The sequence below is a fragment of the Stomoxys calcitrans genome, chromosome 4, assembly GCF_963082655.1.
Source record: "Stomoxys calcitrans chromosome 4, idStoCalc2.1, whole genome shotgun sequence".
NCBI lineage: Eukaryota > Metazoa > Arthropoda > Insecta > Diptera > Muscidae > Stomoxys > Stomoxys calcitrans.
In genome coordinates this window covers 12,481,819-12,505,422 of record NC_081555.1, presented here as the reverse complement: position 1 = coordinate 12,505,422, position 23,604 = coordinate 12,481,819, and the positions used below count along the sequence as shown (strand labels likewise).

Below are 23,604 nucleotides of genomic sequence, written 5' to 3'. Positions count from 1 at the left end.
TATAAAAAGGAGACCCGTTATCATTGAATCGAACAGCACTCATTGATATATGAGAAGTTTCTTAACGGAATGTTCTAGGACAAATTTGCATTACTATTATGGATGAACTCCATCACGCTTAACTTTATTTTTAAAAAAACTGTCATTATCATAAAAACGATTTGTGGTGCGATACATAAGCATTTTGTTCACTTTGAGGTATTTGAGTTCGCCAATCATAGCCGGTTGTGATTTTTCAGCAAAATTTAATGCAATGCCACCTTTGCGTAGAGGTTAGCATGTACGCCTATGAAGCTGAAAGCCTTGGCTTGAATTCTGGCAAGAACATCAGAAAATTTTTTTACCGGTGGTTAGCTGGCGACATTTGTGAGGTACTGTACCATTTGGTATGGCACGCCGTTCGGACTTGTTTATAAAAAGGAGACCCTTTATCATCGAATCGGACAACACTCATTGGTATATGAGAAGTTTATTAACGGAATTTTCTAGGGCAAATTTGCGTTGCTAATTTTGGATGAACTCCATCACGGTTAACTTTATTTTTAAAAAAACTGTCATTATCATAAAAACGATTTGTGGTGCGATACATAAGCATTTTGTTCACTTTGAGGTATTTGAGTTCGCCAACAATAGCCGGTTGTGATTTTTCAGCAAAATTGAATGCAATGCCACCGTTGCGTAGAAACGGTAAAAATGGTATGGCAGCATATCCGCCTATGACGCTGAAGGCCTAGGTTCGAATCCTGGCAGGAACATCAGAAAATTTTTTAGCGGTGGTTATCCAATCCTAATGTTGGCGACATTTGTGAGCCGTGTAAAAACTTCTCCACAAAGAGGTGTCGCGCTGCGGCACTCCGTTCAGACTGGGTTATAAAAAGGAGACCCTTTATCATTGAATCGGACAGCACTCATTGGTATATGAGAAGTTTATTAACAGAAAGTTCTTGGGCAAATTTGCATTACTATTATGGATGAACTGCACCACGGATAACTTTATTTTCAAATAAACTGTCATTATCATAAAAAACGATTTGTGGTTCGATACATAAGCATTTTGTTCACTTTGAGGTATGTGAGTTCGCCAACAATAGCCCGTTGTTATTTTTCAGCAAAGTTTAATGCAATGCCATTAGAGGTTAGCATATCCACCTATGACGCTGAAGGCCTGGGTTTGAATTCTGGCAAGAACATAAAATTTTTTTGCGTTGGTGCTCCCCTCCTAATGCTGTCGACATTTGTAAGGTACTCTACCATTTGGTATGGTCGCCATGTAAAAACTTCTCTACAAAAAGGTGTCGACGTGCGACACGCCATTCGGACTCGGTTATAAAAAGGAGACCCTTTATCATCGAATCGGACAACACTCATTGATATATGAGAAGTTTCTTAACGGAATGTTCTTGGGCAAATTTGCATTACTAATACGAATGAACTGCATCACGGATAACTTTATTTTTAAAAAAACTGTCATTATCATAAAAACGATTTGTGGTGCGATACATAAGCATTTTGTTCACTTTGAGGTATTTGAGTTCGCCAACAATAGCCGGTGGTGATTTTTCACTTGTGAGGTACTATGCCATTTAAAAAAATGGTTTGGCAGCCATGCGAAAACTTTTTCCCCAAAAGAGGTTTCGCACTGCAGACGCCGATCGGACTTGATTACAAAAAGCAGGCCCCTTATCATTGAGCTTAAAACTTGAATCGAACAGCACTCATTGATATGTGAGAAATTTTCCCCTGTTTCGAAATGTTCTTGGGCTAAGTTGCATTACTATTACGCTTGAACTCCATCACGGATGACTTTCTTTTCAAATAAACTTTGAAGCTAATGCTTTTGATGGGTTTTAAATAATTTGAAAGCTGCCAATAAAACAAAAATCATGTAGCTGTCATTTCTAGTTAAGGCAGATATACCAATGTGAACATGTTGGTGGGTATTCAAAGTACGGCACCGCCAAAGTTGATACCTTTTCACATTTAATTTTTTTCTTTTTTTTTTGGTTTCAGCCCAAAACATGTTTCTAAAACTTCGATAGGGATGGTTAGTTTATAAATACAAAAAAAAAAAAATTAGTATGTTAACATGCCTATCAAATCAATAAGGCCAACAGTTTGACAAGTTGTACATTTTAATTAAAAATTGGCCAGGATTAAGGACACTTGGAATATTGTTAAAGTAAATTTCTGACTCTTTAATAGATGCCGTTGCCAGCTGGTTCTAGGTATCAAAGTCAATTAGTGAAACCCTTACTTCTCAGAACTTTGAGAAAGTTTAATTGATTTTTTGTCTTAAAACAATCTTTGAAACGTTGTATTAAACGAAATTTAAAAGCTAGTCTTTAAAGAAAATTAATGAAATTTTATGTTTGGAAAAACTTTTGTTGCAATTAATGAAAGCTTTATTTTTTTTTGGTGAGTGGTGGGCACATTAACCCAGACGAAGATTATTATCAAACCCATGGGCCAGTGTTCTTGTGCGCCTACACAATAACCTGAAGTAGTGTGTGTTTATTTGCCCACCACTGATGCATATGCACAACCCATATGGCGTATACATAACATTTCTGTTATTTGGTAGCACTCATACGCCCCATAGTCCCTTATTGCTATTTACGAACTCTTAACTACTATAATTACAGTAAAGCCCTTTCGTGGAAATTCGTATTTCGTTTCTCCCCCCGTACTTCCAGCCATACATGAAGTTTACAAAAAATTCTGGTTTATTTATTTCTGATTTATGCATTAAGAGTTTATATAGAACAATAAAACATTTGAAATGCCATTGTGAATGCAAACTCAAGCAAAAAAGAGAAAGCCAGAACTTTTCTTCATAACCTTAATGGCCTTTTACGCGATAAATGCAAACATTTACATTAAAAATACAACGTGCAATTACCTGAATAATAAATATAAACATATTTACGCATATTTAAAATAAAAAAAAAAAAAATTAACTGATTTTTATTTTAAGAGGATTATAATCAAAGTATTAAAGGTGGAGGATATTAATTTTATTGGGTTGCCCAAAAAGTAATTGCGGATTTTTCATATAGTCGGCGTTGACAAATTTTTTCACAGCTTGTGATTCTGTAATTGCATTCTTTCTTCTGTCAGTTATCAGCTGTTACTTTTAGCTTGCTTTAGAAAAAAAGTGTAAAAAAAGTATATTTGATTAAAGTTCATTCTAAGTTCTATTAAAAATGCATTAACTTTCTTTTAAAAAATCCGCAATTACTTTTTGGGCAACCCAATAGTATTTACCAAGGACCTTTGGCATACACACATATGTATGTGGTCTCCGAGCCGATGAATAGCCATCCCAATTTACCATGGGCGAAGTTACGAATGTCATCCATGGCGCCAAATTATCTAAGGCGTTGGGCCCCGACGGAATCTCTACATTAATGTTGAAGAATCTGGATTCACCTGGAGTTGAGTATTTTACCACTGTCCTCAACCTCTCTGTGAACACCCTTATAGTTCCCGATGTCTGGAAAATGGGCAGAGTTATCCCGCTACTGAAGCCTGGAAAAGACCCGAATTTGGAGAAGTCATACAGACCGATCTCTTTTCTCTCAAAGACGCTTGAGGGATTACTCCTCCCAAGCCTCGTAGGAGAATTTCCATTCGCCTAGCATCAACATGGAGTTCGGAGACTGCACAGCACAACAACAGCTGCTGCATGCCATCACCGCACATATTTGCCGTGGCTTCAATCAGCCCAGGCCATGTGATAGGACGGTCCTCGTGGCACTGGACCTATCGAAGGCATTCGAAACGGTCAGCCATGGGTTGCCCAAAAAGTAATTGCGGATTTTTCAGGTCGGTGATGACCAAATCAAAGCATTAATCGAATTGGATCGTCATGTAATCGTGAGATAGAAGAGAAGTTAAATATACCCAAATCAACCGTTCGTTATCACATAAAAAGTCTTGGACTGGAGAAAAAGCTTGATATTTGGGTACCACATGTATTGAAAGAAATTCATTTAACAAACCGAAGAATCAATGCTTGTGATATGGACCTTAAACGCAATGAATTCGATCCGTTTTTAAAACGAATCATAACCGGAGATTAAAAATGGATTGTTTACAACAACGTTAGTCGAAAACGATCATGGTGCAAGCATGGTGAACCAGCTCAAACCACTTCAAAGGCTGATATCCATCAAAAGAAGGTTATGCTGTCTGTTTGGTGGGATTGGAAGGGTGTGGTATATGTTGAGCTGCTTCCAAGGAACCAAACGATTAATTCGAATGTTTACTGTCAACAATTGCACAAATTGAATACAGCCATCAAGGAGAAGTGACCAGAATTGGTCAATCGTAAAGGTGTCATATTCCACCAGGACAACGCTAGACCGCACACATCTTTGGTCACTTGCCAAAAACTGAGTGAGCTTGGCTGGGAACTTTTGATGCATCCACCCATCCATATAGCCCTGACCTTGCACCATCAGACAACCATTTATTTCGATCTTTGCAGAACACCTTAAAGGGTAAGAACTCCTTAAATGGTTCAGTTTTTTTGCAGATAAAGGCCAGAAGTTCTATGAGCGTGGAATAGTAAATTTGCCAGGAAGATGGCAAAAGGTTATCGAACAAAATGGCAATTATATATTTGCTTAAAGTTCATTCTAAGTTTTATTAAAAATGCATTTAATTTCTTTTAAAAAATCCGCAATTACTTTTTGGGCAACCCAATATTTGAGGACATCGCCAACACGTCCCTCCAGCCATGCCTGAAACGATGGGTCGCGAATTATCTGTGTGGTCGCCAGTCATTTGTGGAATTTAGGGATAAGTAGTCGAAGCACCGTAGAGTGAAACAGGGAGTTCTCCAAGGTGGGGTGATATCTCCGGCATTGTTTCACCTGTACCTATCCTCCATTCCACCCCCTACAGACGACATAGAGATCGTATCATATGCGGACGATTGTATGATCATGGCATCAGGACCCCCCCCACACCCATTGATGCGATAGGTTGAACGTCTACCTCAACGAACTTACCGCATATTTGGCTGCAAGAAATCTGAAGATATCCGCCACCAAATCTTCAGCCACATTGTTCACTACAAATACGCGTGAGGTTAATACCGAGCTGACTGTCATAGTCGATGGAGAAATAATTCCGACCATCTGGTGTCCCAAAACACTTGGCGTCACATTTGACACCTCTTACACATTCTCCCCACGTGCCACAGCAATTTGGGATAAAGTCAAAAGTAGAAACAAGGTCCTCAAGTCACTTGCTGGCAGCACTTGGGGTGCAGACAAAGAAACCTTGATGACCACATACAAAGTAATTGGCCGGTTTGTGGTAAGATATGGAGCGCCAGTGTGGTATCGTCAACTTTGTGACATGCAGTGGAATAATATTCAGATCTGTCAGAATGCCGACCTCCGAACTGCTGTCTCCTCAGTTGTCATGTGAATCACCTTCATCAGGAGACAAAGATCCTACCAGTGCGAAGACTTAGCTACGAGCTGTCTAAGCAATACCTTTTGGGCTGTTATCGCAGAGACCATCCATATCATCATCTTGTGGATAGATATCCACCGCCCAGCAGCCTTAAGGTAGATCTACATGATCTGGAGCGTGAGGTTCAGCGTTGCAAGCGAGAACCTCTAGATCAAGCGGCATATCAAGCAACAACAACTAAACAACATTCATGCAGACACGGTAGCAGTTGCGGTAATTGGTTACCTGGTGAATGTAGTCCTTGGAGAACGACCGCCACCCATTGCACCCGAAGAAATCGTCCTCCCCCGGCAAACCAGAGTAATTCTGGCTCAAAAGCGTTCCGGCAGATGCAGCCGCCTCAATTCCTACAGAGCTAGGTTTGATGCAGACGTGCAAGATGTATGGGCATTCATTGCCCACTCCCTTAACTCGCACTGCGTCGTCCCGAAAGGCTTCGGGTTAACCAAGTTTATTGACGGCAGTCCTCTGGCCTTCACCACCAAATCGTCTGCCCTTTCATTTTTCCTTACTTCGTTATGGCCCTGCACCCAAACGATGCGGATTTTGCCATCCCCAGAGAAGGCGTTAATCTCCTTCTTACACTGCAAGACGGTTCGAGGGACCTTACCGTTCTGCTTGTTATTGCCCTTATGGCAATTTTACTGTCGGTAAAGATGTTCACACTCAATGTCCTCAATGTTAGCACCACACCACTTCACGCATTCCGTGATCGCCCGGATCTCCGCCTGTAGGACCGTATTATGTTCAGGCAGTCTAAAACAGATCTCAGTCCCTGGGTTCTCAATGTATATCCCCAGGCCCACTCTGTCCTCTAGCTTTGATCCATCCGTGTAACATGATCTTCCAGATGGCAATACTAGGGTTCCGTCAATCCAAGACTGTGCCGAAGGCAGCAGTGCCTCGCACTCGACTTCCAGGTTCATCTCAGGTATCCGATCGGAAACCTCTCCACTTCCTTCCAGGTTTCCTATCGTCGCCTCGATTATACCGCGATGGTATGAGCTGCTTCCATCCTCAATCCAATCTGCCATCACCTTAAGTCTCATAGCCGCAGTGGCTGCCTCACACTTAATCTGTATGTCAATGGGTCGGATATCTAGAATAGTCTCCAGTGCCCTAGTGAGCGTGGTCCTCATCGCTTCGCCTATGTTCTCTGAACCTGTTGTATGGTCCTTATGTTGCACTTTTTCTCCATAGCAGTCCACCAAACTATTGAGACGTAAGTAAGTATTGGTCTAGTCACGCTACTGTAGAGCCAGTGGACCATCCTAGGATTCAGGCCCCATTTCGAGCCTACGGCCCATCTACATAGTGTCCAACATCTGTGAGCCTTCTTAGTACGCTCCTGAATGTGACATTTCCAATTCAGTTTCCTATCCAAGATCACACCTAAGTATTTGACCTTGTCAGATATCCCACCACCATAGAATGGGGGTATACTAAGCTAGTCATTCCTTTTGTAACATCTCCAAATATTCTTCTAAGACCTCATAAGGCATATTTATTTTTGATTGTCTCGACGTTCTAAGTCTATCTAGCTATGTCTGTCCGTCCGTCTGTCGAAATCACGATAGTGGTCGAACGCGTAAAGCTAACCGCTTGAAATTTTGCACAGATACTTAATATTGACGAAGGTAGTTGGGGATTGCAAATGGGCCATATCGGTTCAGATTTAGATATAGCTCCCATATAAACCCAAGTTCCGATTTGACTTCTTGAGCCCCTGGAAGCCTGAATTTTTATCCGAGTTGGCTGAAATTTGGCAGACAGTGTTCTGTTATGACTTCCAACAGTTGTGCCAAGTACGGTCCACATCGGTCTATAACCTGATATAGCTCCCATATAAACCGATCTCCTGATTTGATTTCTTGAGCCCTTATGAGGCGGAATTTTTGTCCGAATTGGCAGAAATTTTGCATATAGTGTTCTGTTATGACTTCCAATGACTGTGCTTAGTACGGTTTAAATCGGTCTATAACCTGATATATGTAGCTCCCATATAAACCGATCTCCCGACTTGACTTCTTGAGTCCTTACAAGCCGCAACTTTTGTCCGATTAGGCTGAAAATTTGCATGCGATATTCTTTTACGACTTCCAAGAATTGTGCCAAGTCTGTCTATAGCCCGATATAGCTCCAATGTAAACCGGACTCTCGATCATCCTTATTCGGTTCTAAGAAGCTTTAATTCTTGCTTGTTTGACGGAAGTTTGGTATGTAGACTAAAATTATGCCCTTCAACTATATTTATTTTGTATAAAGTTTTAGCAGAATCCATGGTGGTGCGTTCCCAAGATTCAGCCCGGCCAAACTTAGCACGCTATTTTTTTTTTGTTTTATTTTATTATTTGTAGGGTGTATATTCATCTAGTCATTTCATTTGCGACACATCGAAATATTCATTTCCGGCCCTACAAAGTGTATATATTTCGGATCGTCGTAAAATTCTAAGGCGTTTTAACGTTTTCCGTATGTGTCCGTCTGTCCTGCCGTCTGTGGTAGTGACTCTACAGCCTTCAAGAATTGAGATATTGAGCTAAAATTTGGCACAGATGCTACGTTATGTTCTTCGCAGGTTATGTTGTTGAAGTGGTCAAATCGGACCATATTTGGATATAGCTGCCAAATGGACCGATCTGCCGATAAAGGGTTTAAAGCTCATAAAAGCTACATTTATTATCCGATTTTGTCGCCGCACGCCGTTTGGACTCGGGTATAAAAAAACCTCCTCGGTTCCTAGGCAATTTTTACTCTAAATTCAAAGTTATTGAGTCCGTTCTCAACTCTTAATTGTCGTGATTGGTCTATATATTCATTTGGTGGGGTTTGGGCGGCCACCGAGGCACCAGATGTTTTGTTTTGTTTTTGGTGACTGTTGAAGAGCAAAAATATTTCGAGCGAATCCATCACCAATCTCCGAGATCTGGTATTTTTAAAAATTAGGGTAATGAGAAATGTTTTTTAGGGGAGGTATGGCGCCTCAGACATTCCGACTCTAATATGGATATTAAATTAGTGCTACTCTCCCAAATCCCTTTAATTTGAGCTCCATATTGCTATGGTTGGTAAATAATGAACCGTTTGGAGAGTGTTTTAGCGCTGGGGCGGCCACCGGTAATTTGCCCCGAAAATAGATATTAAATTCGTTCTTTATTCCAAATACCATTGATTTGAGCTCCATATTGCCATAGTCATATATGGGGTGCTTTATGGGGTGATTTAGGGCGTTTATGGGGTGCTTTAGGGCGAACCCCCATGAACTTGGCTCCAAAATTGCATATCAAATTAGTTTTCTACTCTCAATTAATTTTCATTTGACTCCCATCTTATGTTAATGGGTCAATTAACCTATTTGACGTATTTTAAGGAGGAAAAGCTCTACCTGCCTTGCACGCAAATTTTAATACCGTATTCGGACCTACTTTCCTTTCATTTGAGTCCCATACAGTCATGGTCGGCTAATATGCCCGTTTGGGAGTATTTGGGGGTGAAGCGATCTTCCATTACTTGGACCTGATTTTTTATGCCATATTTGTAATCTAATGGCGAAGACTTTTCATTTGAGTCCCATATTGACATGAACGTCTAATATATCTGTTTAGAGGGGGTCGGAGCGGACCGCTGGGTACTTGGACCAAAATTTCTATGCGATATTCGTTTTCTAGTCACCAATACATTTCATTTAATAACCATATTGTGCCCATCGGTCTAATTTTGATTTTGGGTGGCGTTTTTGGGGTAAGGGGGAGGGCCCGCCCCCCCCCCCATCCAAGGATGGGGCGCCCACTCAGTGACATGGATTGGGAAATATATAGCAGATTCGTGTTCTTCTCTAAAATAACCCTTATTTGAGCCCCATATTGCAATGGTCAGCAAATAAGTCCTGTTTGGGGCGTGTTTTGGGGAAGGGGTGGACCCCCAGAAACTTTTCTCTCAAATACTTCCTATTTGGGTGGTGTTATGGGGGTGGGGTGGCGCCATATACATTTTTCCCAAACATTGATATCAGATTTGTGCTTTACTTCCGAAGACCTTTCATTTGAGCCCCATATGGCTAGGGTAGTAAATTTTTCTTCTTTGGGGGTTAATTTTGGAAGGGCCGCCTCCAATATACTGGGCCCCATATTTGGATATCAGATTCGTATTCTACACTCAAATAGCTTTTATTTAAGCCCCATGTTGCCATGGTCATGAAGTAAGTCCTTTTTGGAGGTGTTTTGGGGAAGGGGTGGACCCCCTGAATCTTTGTCCTAAATTTGGATATCAGATTTGTATTTTACTCGTAAATACCTTTCATTTGCGTCCCATATTGCCATGGTCGGTAAATATTGGGTTGCCCAAAAAGTAATTGCGGATTTTTTAAAGCAAGCTAAAAGTAACAGCTGATAACTGACAGAAGAGAGAATGCAATTACAGAGTCACAAGCTGTGAAAAAATTTATCAACGCCGACTATATGAAAAATCCGCAATTACTTTTTGGGCAACCGAATATGTCCGATTTAGGGGTGATTTGGGGGTTGGGGTGGTCCCCCAAACACTTGGTCCGACAATTGGATATCAGATACGTTTTGTAATCTTAAATACCTTTCATTTGAGTCCCATATTGTCGTGATTAGTGTATATATATATTTGGTAGGTTTTGGGGTGGGGCGCCCCCCTCCCCACAGGTACACCATCCGAAATTTGGATATCAACATTACGCTTAAATCGCACCACCCATCTCCAAGATCTGGCATTTCTGAAAATTAGGGTAAGGGGGAGGGTCCGCTCCCCCTTCAGATATCAATAAAATGTAGTACCCTATTTTCACCACGGGATCATTATGAACCATCAGGAAAAATTTCAAGAAAATCGGTTCAGCCGTTTCTGAGTCTATAAGGAATACACAATCAAACAAACAAACTCAAATTGATTTTTATATATAAGAATATATTTTAAATTATTTTTTTTTTTGTATTTTTATTTTATTTTATTTTTTATTATTTTATTTTATTTTGTATATTTTTTTTTTTTATTTTATATAATTTTTTTTTTATTTTTTTTAATTTAATTTTTTTTTTATTTTATTTTTTATTATTTTTTTTTATTATTTTTTTGTTTTGTTTAACCACATCTTAAATCAATTCTGTTGTGAGTCTGGTTTCATTTATTATTGGCAAAAATTGGTTATTGCTTTAAAATCGCATTAATACTTCGTTAATACATTAGGGTGGTTCGTTTATTCATAAAAAATTAAATTCATAGGAAAAATATGTCAGTAGCACTATAATCATGTTAGGCTTTTTTATCGCCCATAATGAGGTCACCTTAAAGAGTATCCATCATCCAAAATTTTAATCCACCCTGTTATCCTTGTTTGCTGTCTTACTCAGTGGCATTTAACAATTACTCATAAAATGTATATTAAAAAAATATTTCTTTTGCTTTATTTACATTTTCATCTGATATTACCAATTGACACGAGTTTTAATTTTCAACATTCGAAGGTAATAACAAGGACATATTACTGAATCCACATGATGAAGTATACAATTAATAACAAAAAAAATTCAATGGAAATGTGGGATGATTATTGACATTGGCTTAAAACTGTCGAATATTTGTTTTTATGGTGAAACAAATGGAAACAGTTTAATGGAATTTTTAATTTAATTGTAAATGTTCTATAAGTGTCTGAAGCTTTGGAATTGTTTTTTGCTTCCTTATTTGTGCTTCTAGGTAATTTCCATGGAAATTTAAGTGAAGGCCAATTAAAATTTGATTCAAATTTTAAAAAGCTTTCATTCTCTGACAACTGTTTTTCTTGGTACATAAGTGCTTTGATCAATTTCTTTTCAATCCCTGCAAATTTATTGGGTTGCCCAAGAAGTAATTGCGGATTTTTCATATAGTCGGCGTTGACAAATTTTTCACAGCTTGTGACTCTGTAATTGCATTCTTTCTTCTGTCAGTTATAAGCTGTTACTTTTAGCTTGCTTTAGAAAAAAAATGTAAAAAAAGTATATTTGATTAAAGTTCATTCTAAGTTTTATTAAAAATGCATTTACTTTCTATTAAAAAATCCGCAATTACTTTTTGGGCAATCCAATACCTACCTCTATGGCTTTTGTTGACTTGCCAACTAGCTTTTTAGTTTTCTCTTGCCCACGCTATTGGCCGTCAACAAAACAAGTGAATTTGCTTTCCTTTCTAAAGTTAAAGTTTTTTTTTTGTAAAATTTTTCTTTGTTTTTCCAGATTTCTTTCTCCTAGTATATCTTATCGATATTTGTTTGTATTGGTGTCTTACAATTTAGCTTTTTGAATAGATTTCCACTCAAAGGAAATGCTTCGCGCATTGTGGAGTTTCTAGGGGAAACGGATATAAATAAGAATGCCTTTTGTTTTGTTGAAAAAAAAATGTAAAATATGGCTCACAGTGATATTCTTTGAAATAGGTATATAAGTTTGTATGCCGGCCCCCTAAAATGATAGAAAATCAAGCAAAAAGGCGTTAAGTTTGGCTGTTTCGAACTTTGGATACCCACCACCTCGTGTGTGCAGCTCTTTACAAATCTAGACCGTTTTGAGCCCAGTTTACAGAAAAATGTCTAAGAGCCTTACATAACTCACTCTTCCACATTTCGGCGATATTGGACAATAAATGTGCTTTTTATGGCCCCAAAACCTTAAATCGAGAGATCGGTCCCTATCGCAGCTATATCCAAATCTGAACCGATCTGGGCCAAATTGAAGAAAAATGTCGAAGGGCCCAGCACAACTCACTGTCCCAAATTTCGGCGATATTGGACAATAAATTTGCCTTTAATGGGGCCAAAACCTTAAATCGAGAGATCGGTCTATATCGCAGCTATACCTAAATCTGGACCGATCTGGGCCAAATTGAAGAAAAATGTCGAAGGGCCTAACACAACTCACTCTCCCACATTTCGGCAAAATCGGACATAAATGCGCCTTTTATGAGCCCAAACCTTAAATCGAGAGATCGGTCTATATGGCAGCTATATCCAAATCTGGACCGATCTGGGCCAAATTGAAGAAAAATGTCGAAGAGCCTAACACAACTCACTGTCCCAAATTTCGGCGACATTGGACAATAAATGTGCCTTTAATGGGTCCAAAACCTTAAATCGAGATATCGGTCTATATGGCAGCTATATCCAAATCTGGATCGATTTGGGCCAAATTGAAGAAAAATGTCGAAGGGCCTTACACAACTCACTGTCCCAAATTTCGGCCAAATTTGAAAACAAATGTGCCTTTAATGGGCCCAAAACCTTAAATCGAGAGATCGGTCTATATGGCAGCTATATACAAATCTGGACCGATCTAAGCCAAATTGAAGAAGGATGTCGAAGGGCCTTACACAACTCACTGTCCCACATTTCGGCAAAATCGGACAATAAATGCGCCTTTTATGGCCCCAAAACCTTAAATCGAGAGATCGTTCTATATGGCAGCTATATCCAAATCTGGACCGATCTGGGCCAAATTGAAGAAAAATGTCGAAGGGCCTTACACAACTCACTGTCCCAAATTTCGGCCATATTTGAAAACAAATGTGCCTTTAATAAATAAAAATTTAAATCGAGAGATCGGTCTATATGACAGCTATATCCAAATCTGGACCGATCTGGGCCAAATTGAAGAAAAATGTCGAAGGGCCTTACACAACTCATTGTCCCAAATTTCGGCGATATTTGAAAATAAATGTGCCTTTAATGGGCCCAAAACCTTAAATCGAGAGATCAGTCTATATGACAGCTATATCCAAATCTGGACCGATTTGGGTCTAGTTTGCAGAAAAATTTCGAAAATCCTAACATAACTCACTGTACCAAATTTCGGCGACATTGGACAATAAATGTGCCTTTAATGGGCCCAAAACCTTAAATCGAGAAATCGGTCTATATAGCAGCTATATCCAAATCTGGACCGATATGGGCCAAATTGAAGAAGGATGTCAAAGGGCCTATCACAACTCTCTGTCCCAAATTTCAGCAAAATCGGATAATAAATATGGCTATTATGTTCAAAAGACCCTAAATCGGCGGATCGTTCTATATGGTTTGCTAAATTCAACCGGTCCGAATCTTATATACCCTCCACCATGGATCGCATTTGTCGTGTTCTTCTCGTGGTATCTATTTTTAGGCAAACATATAATAATGCTTAATAATTGTTATGCTATTAAAGATATATCAAGTTATAGTCCGATACCGATACCGGACCATAAGTGACTTGAATGTTGAAGACCATGGTAGAAGTCATTGGGTAATATTTCAGTCCATTCGGATAAGAATTGCGCCTTGTAGGGTCTCAGGAATCATAATTGGGAGATCGGTTTATAAGGGAGCTGTATCAGGCTATAGGTTGATTAAGACCATATTGAACAAGTATGTTGGAGGTCATGGGAAAGGCTGTTGTACAAAATTTCAGCCAAATGGGATAAAAATTGCGCCCTCTAGCGGCTAAAGAAGTCAAAATCCAAGATCGGTTTGTATGGCAGCTAAATCAGGTTATGAACCGATTTAAACCATACTTAGCTTAATTGTTGGAAAACATAACAGAACACTTCATGAAAAATTTCAACCAAATCGGATAAGAATTGCGCCCTCTAGTGGCTCAAGAAGTCAAGATGCCAGATCGGTTTATATGGCAGCTATATCAGGTTATGGACCGATTTGAACCATACTTAGCACCACTATTGGAAGTAATAACAAAACATCTCATGGAAAATTTCAGCCAAATCGGATAAGAATTGCGCCCTCTAGCGGCTAAAGAAGTCAAAATCCAAGATCGGTTTATATGGCAGCTATATCCGGTTATGAACCGATTTGAACCATATTTAGCGCAGTTTTTGGAATTTATAACAATATACATAATGCAAAATTTCAGCTAAATCGGATAAGAATTGCGCCCTCTAGCGGCACAAGAAATCAAAATCCAAAAAAAAATTTAAATAAAAAAATGTTTGCCTTTAAGTGGCTTAGATACAGCCATTTTCTTCTCTTTTTCAACTGTCTTCATGGACCTTTATTTAATTCCCATGCAATCCATCATCTCTTTTCTTATCGCATGTTTCAGAAAGCTTAAGAAAACTTTTAATAATTGTTTGTTTTTCCACCCCTTGGAGGAGGAGAAAAGACCGCTATGGTGTATTTAAAGGATTTTTGCAAGTTAACGCTTGGCCCTGGCCCATGTAATGAAAAGTGAAAGCCTCACATAATTAACCGTCACTTGGCCTTCATGTTTTATTACTTTATTTAAACTTTGCTTTTTGCCTCGGATGAAATGCTCAGCCCATTACAGCCGTTACTTAAGCTAATTTAAAATAATTTTTCTTTAACGTCTGATATTTCGACAACAACAACAACAACAATAGCCAGTGTTCTAAGAAAAGAATTCCCCTGCCATTATGGAATGCGAAAAGTTCAAACATGCAGACTGTGCCATTTTTTGCCCAGGACAAAGGCAGCAATGTTGCAAAATTCAGATTCCAACTAAGAGGAGAGCTGACTAACTAAAATGTTAGTTGAGATATTGCCTCAAGTTATTGTGAACTAAATTTTCTTAGCTTAAGGGTAAAATTCTTAAGAAAAGAGGTCACCTCATAGTTGCCATAGATTTTTAAAAGGAAAAAAAAATGATAATAAAAATTTCCAATTCTGAAAGAAAATCATGTCAACTATTTAAATAATTAACACAGTTTGAGGCAAATGCTGTGAATAAAGATTAGCTGCACCGAAACTCAAACATAAATCATAGAAAAGTTCGACTAAAGTGCAGGGGTCACACCAACAAAGGACATAGCTTCAACCAGCTTTAGGTTCTTGGCATCGGTATAAACTAATTGACCTCAAGAAACGAACCAACAAAGTAATGTCTAAAGGGAATGAGTGACAAACCGAGGTATTGCCAATACTGGAGTCATTTTTGCATTTCCAAAAGGAAATTGAAATGTAGGAAATTTTCCAAGGATAAGAGAAAGTCCGTATGTTTAATGTCTTCAAATACTTATAGCTAATACATCAAGCTAAAATTTTGCCTATAATTTTTTCAATTCTCACCTTTAAATGCGACAAACCACAATCCACGCATTTCACGAATTTCACGCATCTTACTGCCATTGCACTGATATGACACAGATTTTCTTGGAAGCACTTTATCATTTCCACCATAGCCATTCTATGCCATGCAATCTTCTCTCGAATGTGTGTGAGTATTGTATGTACCCAGCATGACTGTGTGTGTTTCAATTGATTTTTCACAAACAATTCTCGGAGCTTCTTTTTCGAAGAACGCATGCCAAATATTGAAATGCTTGAAGCATGAGCAAAGTTTTGGATGGAAAACACAATGCAAACGATTTGCAGTGGAGCAATGAAAGGAGAACACAGTAGTGAAAGCATAAGAATTGGACGATTAAAAAAAAAGTTTCATAGAGGCTTAATATAATGAAGCTGGCTTTAAGGTAACTTCATTTGGGAAAGGGTAAGGGGGGTAAACTATCTTTTGCTTCGGGAAAGGATACTAAAACTAGCTTTCCTTTGGGAAGGGGTACTAAAACTAGCCTTTTCTTTGGAAAAGGTTACTAAAACTACCATTACTTTTGGCAAGGGGTTCTAAAACTACCCAAAGGAAAGGAAACTGAAACCATTTTCGTTGAGAACGGGTACTAGAACTAACCTTTCCCTTGCGAAAGGGTATTAAAACTACCTTTTCCTTTAGGAAAAGAGTAATAAAACTACCATTACTTCTGGCAAGGGGTACTAAATCTATACTCTCCTTTGAGAAAGTGTACTGAAACTACCCAAAGGAAAGGGTACTGAAACCCTTTTCGTTGAGGACGGGTACAAGAACTACCCTTTCCTTTGGGAAAGGGAACTAAAACTACCCTTTCCTTTGGGCAAGGGTATTAAACTACCTTTCCCTTTGGGAAAGGGTATTAAAACTACCCTTTCCTTTGGGAAAGGGTAATAAAACTACCCTTTCCTTTGGGAAAGGGTAATAAAACTACCCTTTACGTTGGGAAAGGGTAATAAAACTACCCTTTCCTTTGGGAAAGGGAACTTAAACTACCCTTTCGTTTGGGAAAGGATAATAAAACTACCCTTTCCGTTGGAAAAGGGTACTAAAACTACCATTATTTTTGGCAAGGGGTACTAAATCTATACTTTTCTTTGAGAAAGGGTACTGAAACTACCCAAAGGAAAGGGTACTGAAACCCTTTTCGTTGAGAACGGGTACTAGAACTACCCTTTCCTTTGGGAAAGGGTAATAAAACTACCCTTTCCTTTGGGAAAGGGTAATAAAACTACCCTTTCCTTTGGGAAAGGGAACTTAAACTACCCTTTCGTTTGGGAAAGGGTACTAAAACTACCCTTTCCTTTGGGCAAGGGTATTAAACTACCTTTTCCTTTGGGAAAGGGTACTAAAACTACCATTATTTTTGGCAAGGGGTACTAAATCTATACTTTCCTTTGAGAAAGGGTACTGAAACTACCCAAAGGAACGGGTACTGAAACCCTTTTCGTTGAGAACGGGTACTAGAACTACCCTCTCCTTTCGGAAAGGGTAATAAAACTACCCTTTCCTTTGGGAAAGGGTAATAAAACTACCCTTTCCTTTGGGAAAGGGAACTTAAACTACCCTTTCGTTTGGGAAAGGGTAATAAAATTACCCTTTCGTTTGGGAAAGGATAATAAAACTACCCTTTCCGTTGGAAAAGGGTACTAAAACTACCATTATTTTTGGCAAGGGGTACTAAATCTATACTTTCCTTTGAGAAAGGGTACTGAAACTACCCAAAGGAACGGGTACTGAAACCCTTTTCGTTGAGAACGGGTACTAGAACTACCCTCTCCTTTCGGAAAGGGTAATAAAACTACCCTTTCCTTTGGGAAAGGGTAATAAAACTACCCTTTCCTTTGGGAAAGGGAACTTAAACTACCCTTTCGTTTGGGAAAGGGTAATAAAATTACCCTTTCGTTTGGGAAAGGATAATAAAACTACCCTTTCCGTTGGAAAAGGGTACTAAAACTACCATTATTTTTGGCAAGGGGTACTAAATCTATACTTTCCTTTGAGAAAGGGTACTGAAACTACCCAAAGGAACGGGTACTGAAACCCTTTTCGTTGAGAACGGGTACTAGAACTACCCTCTCCTTTCGGAAAGGGAACTAAAACTACGCTTTCGATTGGGAAAAGTTAATGAAACTACCCTTTCCTATGGGAAAGGGAACTAACACTACCCTTTCCTTTGGGAAAGGGAACTAACACTACCCTTTCCTTTGGGAAAGGGAACTAACACTACCCTTTCGTTTGGGAAAGGGTACTAAAACTACCCTTTCCTTTCGGAAAAGGGTAATAAAACTACCATTACTTTTGGCAAGGGGTACTAAATCTATACTTTGAGAAAGGGTACTGAAACTATCCAAAGGAAAGAATACTGAAAACCTTTTCGTTGAGAACGGGTACTAGAACTAATCTTTTCTTTGCGAAAGGGTATTAAACCTACCCTTTCCTTTGGGAAAGGGTAATAAAACTACCCTTTCGTTTGAGAAAGGGTACTAAAACTACCATTATTTTTGGCAAGGGGTACTAAATCATTCCTTTGGGAAGGGGTACTAAAACTACCCTTTCCTTTGGGAAAGGGTATTAAAACTACCCTTTCGTTTAGGAAATGTACCCTTTCCCAAACTAACCTTTTCTTTGGCAAAGGGTACTAAAACTACCCTTTCCTTTGGGAGAGGGTACTAAAACCACCCTTACCTTCCGAAAAGGGTACTTAAACTACCCTTTCCTTTAGGAAAGGGTACTAAGCTACCATTTCCTTTGGGAAAAGGGTAACAAATCCACTCTTTTATTTGGGAAGGGAAACTGAAACCAACCTTTCCTATGGGAAAGGGTACTAAAATCACGCTTTCCTTTTGAGAAATGGTACTAAAACTACTCTTTTCTCTGGTAAAGGGTACCAAAACTGCACTTTCTTTAGTAAAGGGTACTTATATTGCACTTGTTCTTAAAAAAGGGTAATTAAACTACCCTTTCCTTTGGGAAAGGGTAATGCAACTACCCTTTCCTTTGCGGAAGGGTATTAAAACTACCCTTTCCTTTGGGAAAGGGTAATGAAACTACCCTTTCCTTTGGGAAAGGGTAATAAAACTACCCTTTCCTTTGGGAAAGGGTAATGAAACTACCCTTTCCTTTGCGGAAGGGTATTAAAACTACCCTTTCCTTTGGGAAAGGGTAATAAAACTACCCTTTCCTTTGGGAAAGGGTAATGAAACTACCCTTTCCTTTGCGGAAGGGTATTAAAACTACCCTTTCCTTTGGGAAAGGGTAATAAAACTACCCTTTCCTTTGGGAAAGGGTAATGAAACTACCTTTTCCTTTGGGAAAGGGTAATAAAACTACCCTTTCCTTTGGGAAATGGAATTAAAACTACCCTTTAGTTTGGGAAAGGGTATTAAAACTACCCTTTCCTTTGGGAAAGGGTACTAAAACTACTATTACTTTTGGCAAGGGGTACTAAATCTTTACTCTCCTTTGAGAAAGGGACTGAAACTACCCAAAGGAAAGGATACTGAAACCATTTTCGTTGAGAAAGGGTACTAGAACTAACCTTTCCTTTGCGAAAGGGTATTAAAACTACCCTTTCCTTTGGGAAAGGGTAATAAAACTACCCTTTCCTTTGGGAAAGGGTAATAAAACTACCCTTTCCTTTGGGAAAGGGTAATGAAACTACCTTTTCCTTTGGGAAAAGGTAATAAAACTACCTTTTCCTTTGGGAAAGGGAACTAAAACTACCCTTTAATTTGGGAAAGGGTACTAAAACTACCATTACTTTTGGCAAGGGGTACTAAATCTTTCCTTTGGGAAGGGGTACTAAAACTACCCTTTCCTTTGGGAGAGGGTACTAAAACAACCCTTACCTTCCGAAAAGGGTACTTAAACTACCCTTTCCTTTAGGAAAGGGTACTAAGCTACCATTTCCTTTGGGAAACGGGTAATAAATCCACTCTTTTATTTGGGAAGGGAAAACTACCATTACTTTTGGCAAGGGGTACTAAATCTTTCCTTTGGGAAGGGGTACTAAACCTACCCTTTCCTTTGGGAAAGGGTATTAAAACTACCCTTTCCTTTGGGAAAGGGTATTAAAACTGCCCTTTTCTTTAGGAAAAGAGTAATAAAACTACCATTACTTCCGGCAAGGGGTACTAAATCTATACTCTCCTTTGAGAAAGGGTACTAAAACTACCCAAAGGAAAGGATACTGAAACCATTTTCGTTGAGAAAGGGTACTAGATCTAACTTTTCCTTTGCGAAAGGGTATTAAAACTACCCTTTCCTTTGGGAAAGGGTAATAAAACTACCCTTTCCTCTGGGAAAGGGTAATAAAACTACCTTTTCCTTTGGGAAAGGGTAATAAAACTACCCTTTCCTTTGGGAAAGGGAACTAAAACTACCCTTTAGTTTGGGAAAGGGTACTAAAACTACCCTTTCCTTTGGGAAAGGGTAATAAAATTTCCCTTTCCGTTGGAAAAGGGTACTAAAACTACCATTACTTTTGGCAAGGGGTACTAAATCTTTCCTTTGGGAAGGGGTACTAAAACTACCCTTTCCTTTGGGAAAGGGTATTAAAACTACCCTTTCCTTTAGGAAAAGTACCCTTTCCCAAACTAACCTTTTTTTTGGAAAAGGGTTCTAAAACTACCCTTTCCTTTGGGAGAGGGTACTAAAACCACCCTTACCTTCCGAAAAGGGTACTTAAACTACCCTTTCCTTTAGGAAAGGGTTCTAAACTACCATTTCATTTGGGAAAAGGGTAATAAATCCACTCTTTTATTTGGGAAGGGAAACTGAAACCAACCTTTCCTATGGGAAAGGGTACTAAAACCACACTTTCCTTATGAGAAATGGTACTAAAACTACTCTTTTCTCTGGTAAAGGGTACTTAAATTGCACTTGTTCTTAAGAAAGGGTACTTAAACTACCCTTTCCTTTGGAGAAGGGTAAAAAAATCACCCTTTCCTTTCGGAAATGGTACAAATACTACCCTTTCATTTGGAAAAAGGGTAATAAAATTTCCCTTCCCTTTGGGAAAGGGTAATAAAACCACCAATACCTTTGGAAAGGGTGCTAAAATTACCCTTTCCTTAGGGAAAGGGCACTAAAACCACATTTTCCTTTGTAAAAGGGTACTAAAACCACCCATTCCCTTGGAAAAGGGTACTAAAACTACCCTTTCCTTTGGGAAAGGGTACAAAGACTACCCCTTTCTTTGGGAACGGGTACTAAAACTATACTTTCCTTTGGGAAAGGGCACTAAAACCACACTTTCCTTTGGGAAAGGGTGCTAAAACTACCCTTTAATTTGGAAAGAGGGTAATAAAACTACCCTTTTCTTTGGAAAAGGGTACTAAAATTACCCTTTCCTTTGGGAACTAAAACTACTCTTCGCTCTGGGAAATTGTACCAAAACTATCCTTTAGTAAAGGATACTAAAACTATACTTTGTTTTGGAAAAAGAGTACTAAAACTACCCTTTTCTTTGGGCAAGGGTACTAAAGCTACCCTTTCCTTAAGAAAAAGGTATTAAACTAGTCTTTCTAAGGGTACTAAGACTACCTTTTTTTGGAAAAGTGTACTAAAACTACCCTTTCCTTTGGGAAAGGGCACTAAAACCACAGTTTCCTTTGACAAAGGGTACTAAAACCACACTTTCCTTTGGAAAAGGGTTCTAAAGCCACCCTGTCCTTTGGCAAAGGGTGCTAAAACTACCCTTTAATTTGGAAAAAGGGTAATAAAACTACCCTTTTCTTTGGAAAAGGGTACTAAAACTACCCTGTCCTTTGGGAACTAAAACTACTCTTTCCACTGGGAAATTGTACAAAACTACCCTTTTCTTTAGTAAAGGATACTAAAACTACCCTTGTCTTTAAGAAGGGGTACTTTAACTACCCTTTCCTCTGGAAAAGGGTACTAAAACCACCCTTTCCTTTGGGAAAGTGTACTAAAACTACGCATTCCATTGGAAAAGAGTACTAAAACTACCCATTCCTTTGGGAAAGAGTGCTAAAACTACTCTTTCCTCAGGGGAAGGGTACTAAAACTACCCGTTATTTTGGAGAAAGGTACTTAAACTTCCCTTTACTTTGAGAAAGGGTACCAAAACTACCCATTCCTTTTGGAAATGGGACTTAAACTACCCGTTCTTTTGGGAAAGGGTACTCAAACTTTCCTTTCCTTTGAGAAGGGTACCAAAATTGTCCTTTCTTTTGGGAAAGGGTACTAAAACTACCCATTCCTTTTGCAAATGGTACTAAAACTACCCTTTCCTACTACTACTAAAACCTCCCTTTCCTTAGGGATAGGGTACTAATACCACCCTTTCTTTTGTATAACAATTGATTCTTAATATATTTTGAAAAATGTGTTTAAGTTTTTTGTTTTTTTCCATTTAACACACTGTTGTCCTTTCAAAATTTACTTCGTTTAGTCATGTTGATGTTGGCAAGCACAAGTTGTATAACTGTATCACACATCGTCTTTGCATTGTGTACTGTTTATCAACACCTAGCAATCATATGCCTCAACAGTATGTTGTACAGCATATGTTTCAGACATTGAATTGGCTTACAATTTTATAGCATACTTTAAGGCAACTTGTCTGCTATTTTCTGTACGACAGTCTGTGTGTGTGTGTGTGCGTGCACTCAACTCCATTATGGGTGTTCCTTGGAGAGGTGCTACAGAAGATGACTTTAAATATTTACTCAACAATTTCCAAGAAGAGTTTTCTTGAGCTTCCCGCCCCAGCCAGCCCCCATGCAGCTTTAAATTTTCAGCCTTTATAAAAGGCCAGGCGCCAAAGGGGCTGTGTTGAAGTTACAAACGTAAAGGTGAAAGCATGAAATGTAGACATTTTATATGGTTGTAAGTCAAAAGTGTTATGGTGTATATGAGCATATGTTGTTTGCATTAGCTCGCTGCTGTTTTATGTATTTGTTGCTATGCTATTGCTGTTTATACCTCCAAGGGAATAAATGTTGCGCCACAATTGGCTGTTGTGATTGCTGTTGACTTTTAAAATGTCTAGAGTGGTGTGAAATCGTCTAAAAGTACACGATATTTGATGTAGCGAGAATTATTTAAAGTAGAATTTAAGTTTAGTAGACACTTAAAACGAAAGACAATACTTGTCTGAAAACTTAATACAAATTCTAAGAGCCATGGTTACTAAACTACTAAATTTCCCATGAACATACCATTAAGGAACAAGGGATACTTATCTTATTTCAATGAGTCTGATTAAAGTTTAAGCTCAACGATGGGGGTCCTGCCTTTTTATGCCGAGTCCGAACGGCGTACCGCATGGCGACACCACTTGGTAGAAAAGTTTTTACATGGGAGGTCGTATTTATATTGAATATATATACCGCGAGCCAAGTTCGACACCTTTCACACTTACTGTTCTTTTCAATCGCATGTGTTTTCGTTGTAGTGATGGCTTTTTTGTTTATACAACTGCTATTGCTGCCAAGGTATACAAATGTAGTTGGCTGGTATCATGGGGGTAGGATGGCCCATAGACACTTTTTCTCGGATATTGATATCAGAATCGTGCTATACTTTCATAGACCTTTCATTTGAGCCCCATATTGCTAGGGTCGTAAATTTGTCCTCTTTGGGTGGTGTTTTCGGGGAGGGGCCCCCCAAATACTTGGTCCCACATTTGGATATCAGTTACGTCTTCTACACTCAAATACCTTTATTGTCATGGTCAGTAAATAAGTCCTCTTTGGAGGGTGTTTTGGGGAAGGGGTGGAGCCCCAGAAACTTGGTCCCGAAAGTAGGTATTAATTTCTTGCTCTACTTCCAAATACCTGTCATTTGAGCCCCATATTGCCATGGTCGGTAAATATGTCCGATTTCAGAGTGTTTTAGGGGTGGGATGGTCCCCCAAACACTTGGTCCCACAATGGGATATCAGATAGGTTTTTCACTCTCAAATACCTTACATTTGAGTCCCATATTGTCATGATTGATCCATATGTATATTTGGTGGATTTTGGGGATTGGCGGCCCCCTAGGTACCCCATCCGAAATT

At 38.9% G+C, this 23,604-nt stretch overlaps 1 protein-coding gene across 1 annotated transcript in view; it reads right to left on the bottom strand.

Annotated features, from left to right (window-relative positions):
* The window catches only part of LOC131996718 (uncharacterized), a 64,987-nt gene that overhangs the window by 2,127 nt on the left and 39,256 nt on the right, over positions 1-23,604 (bottom strand). The gene's annotated exons all lie outside the window — the stretch shown is intronic.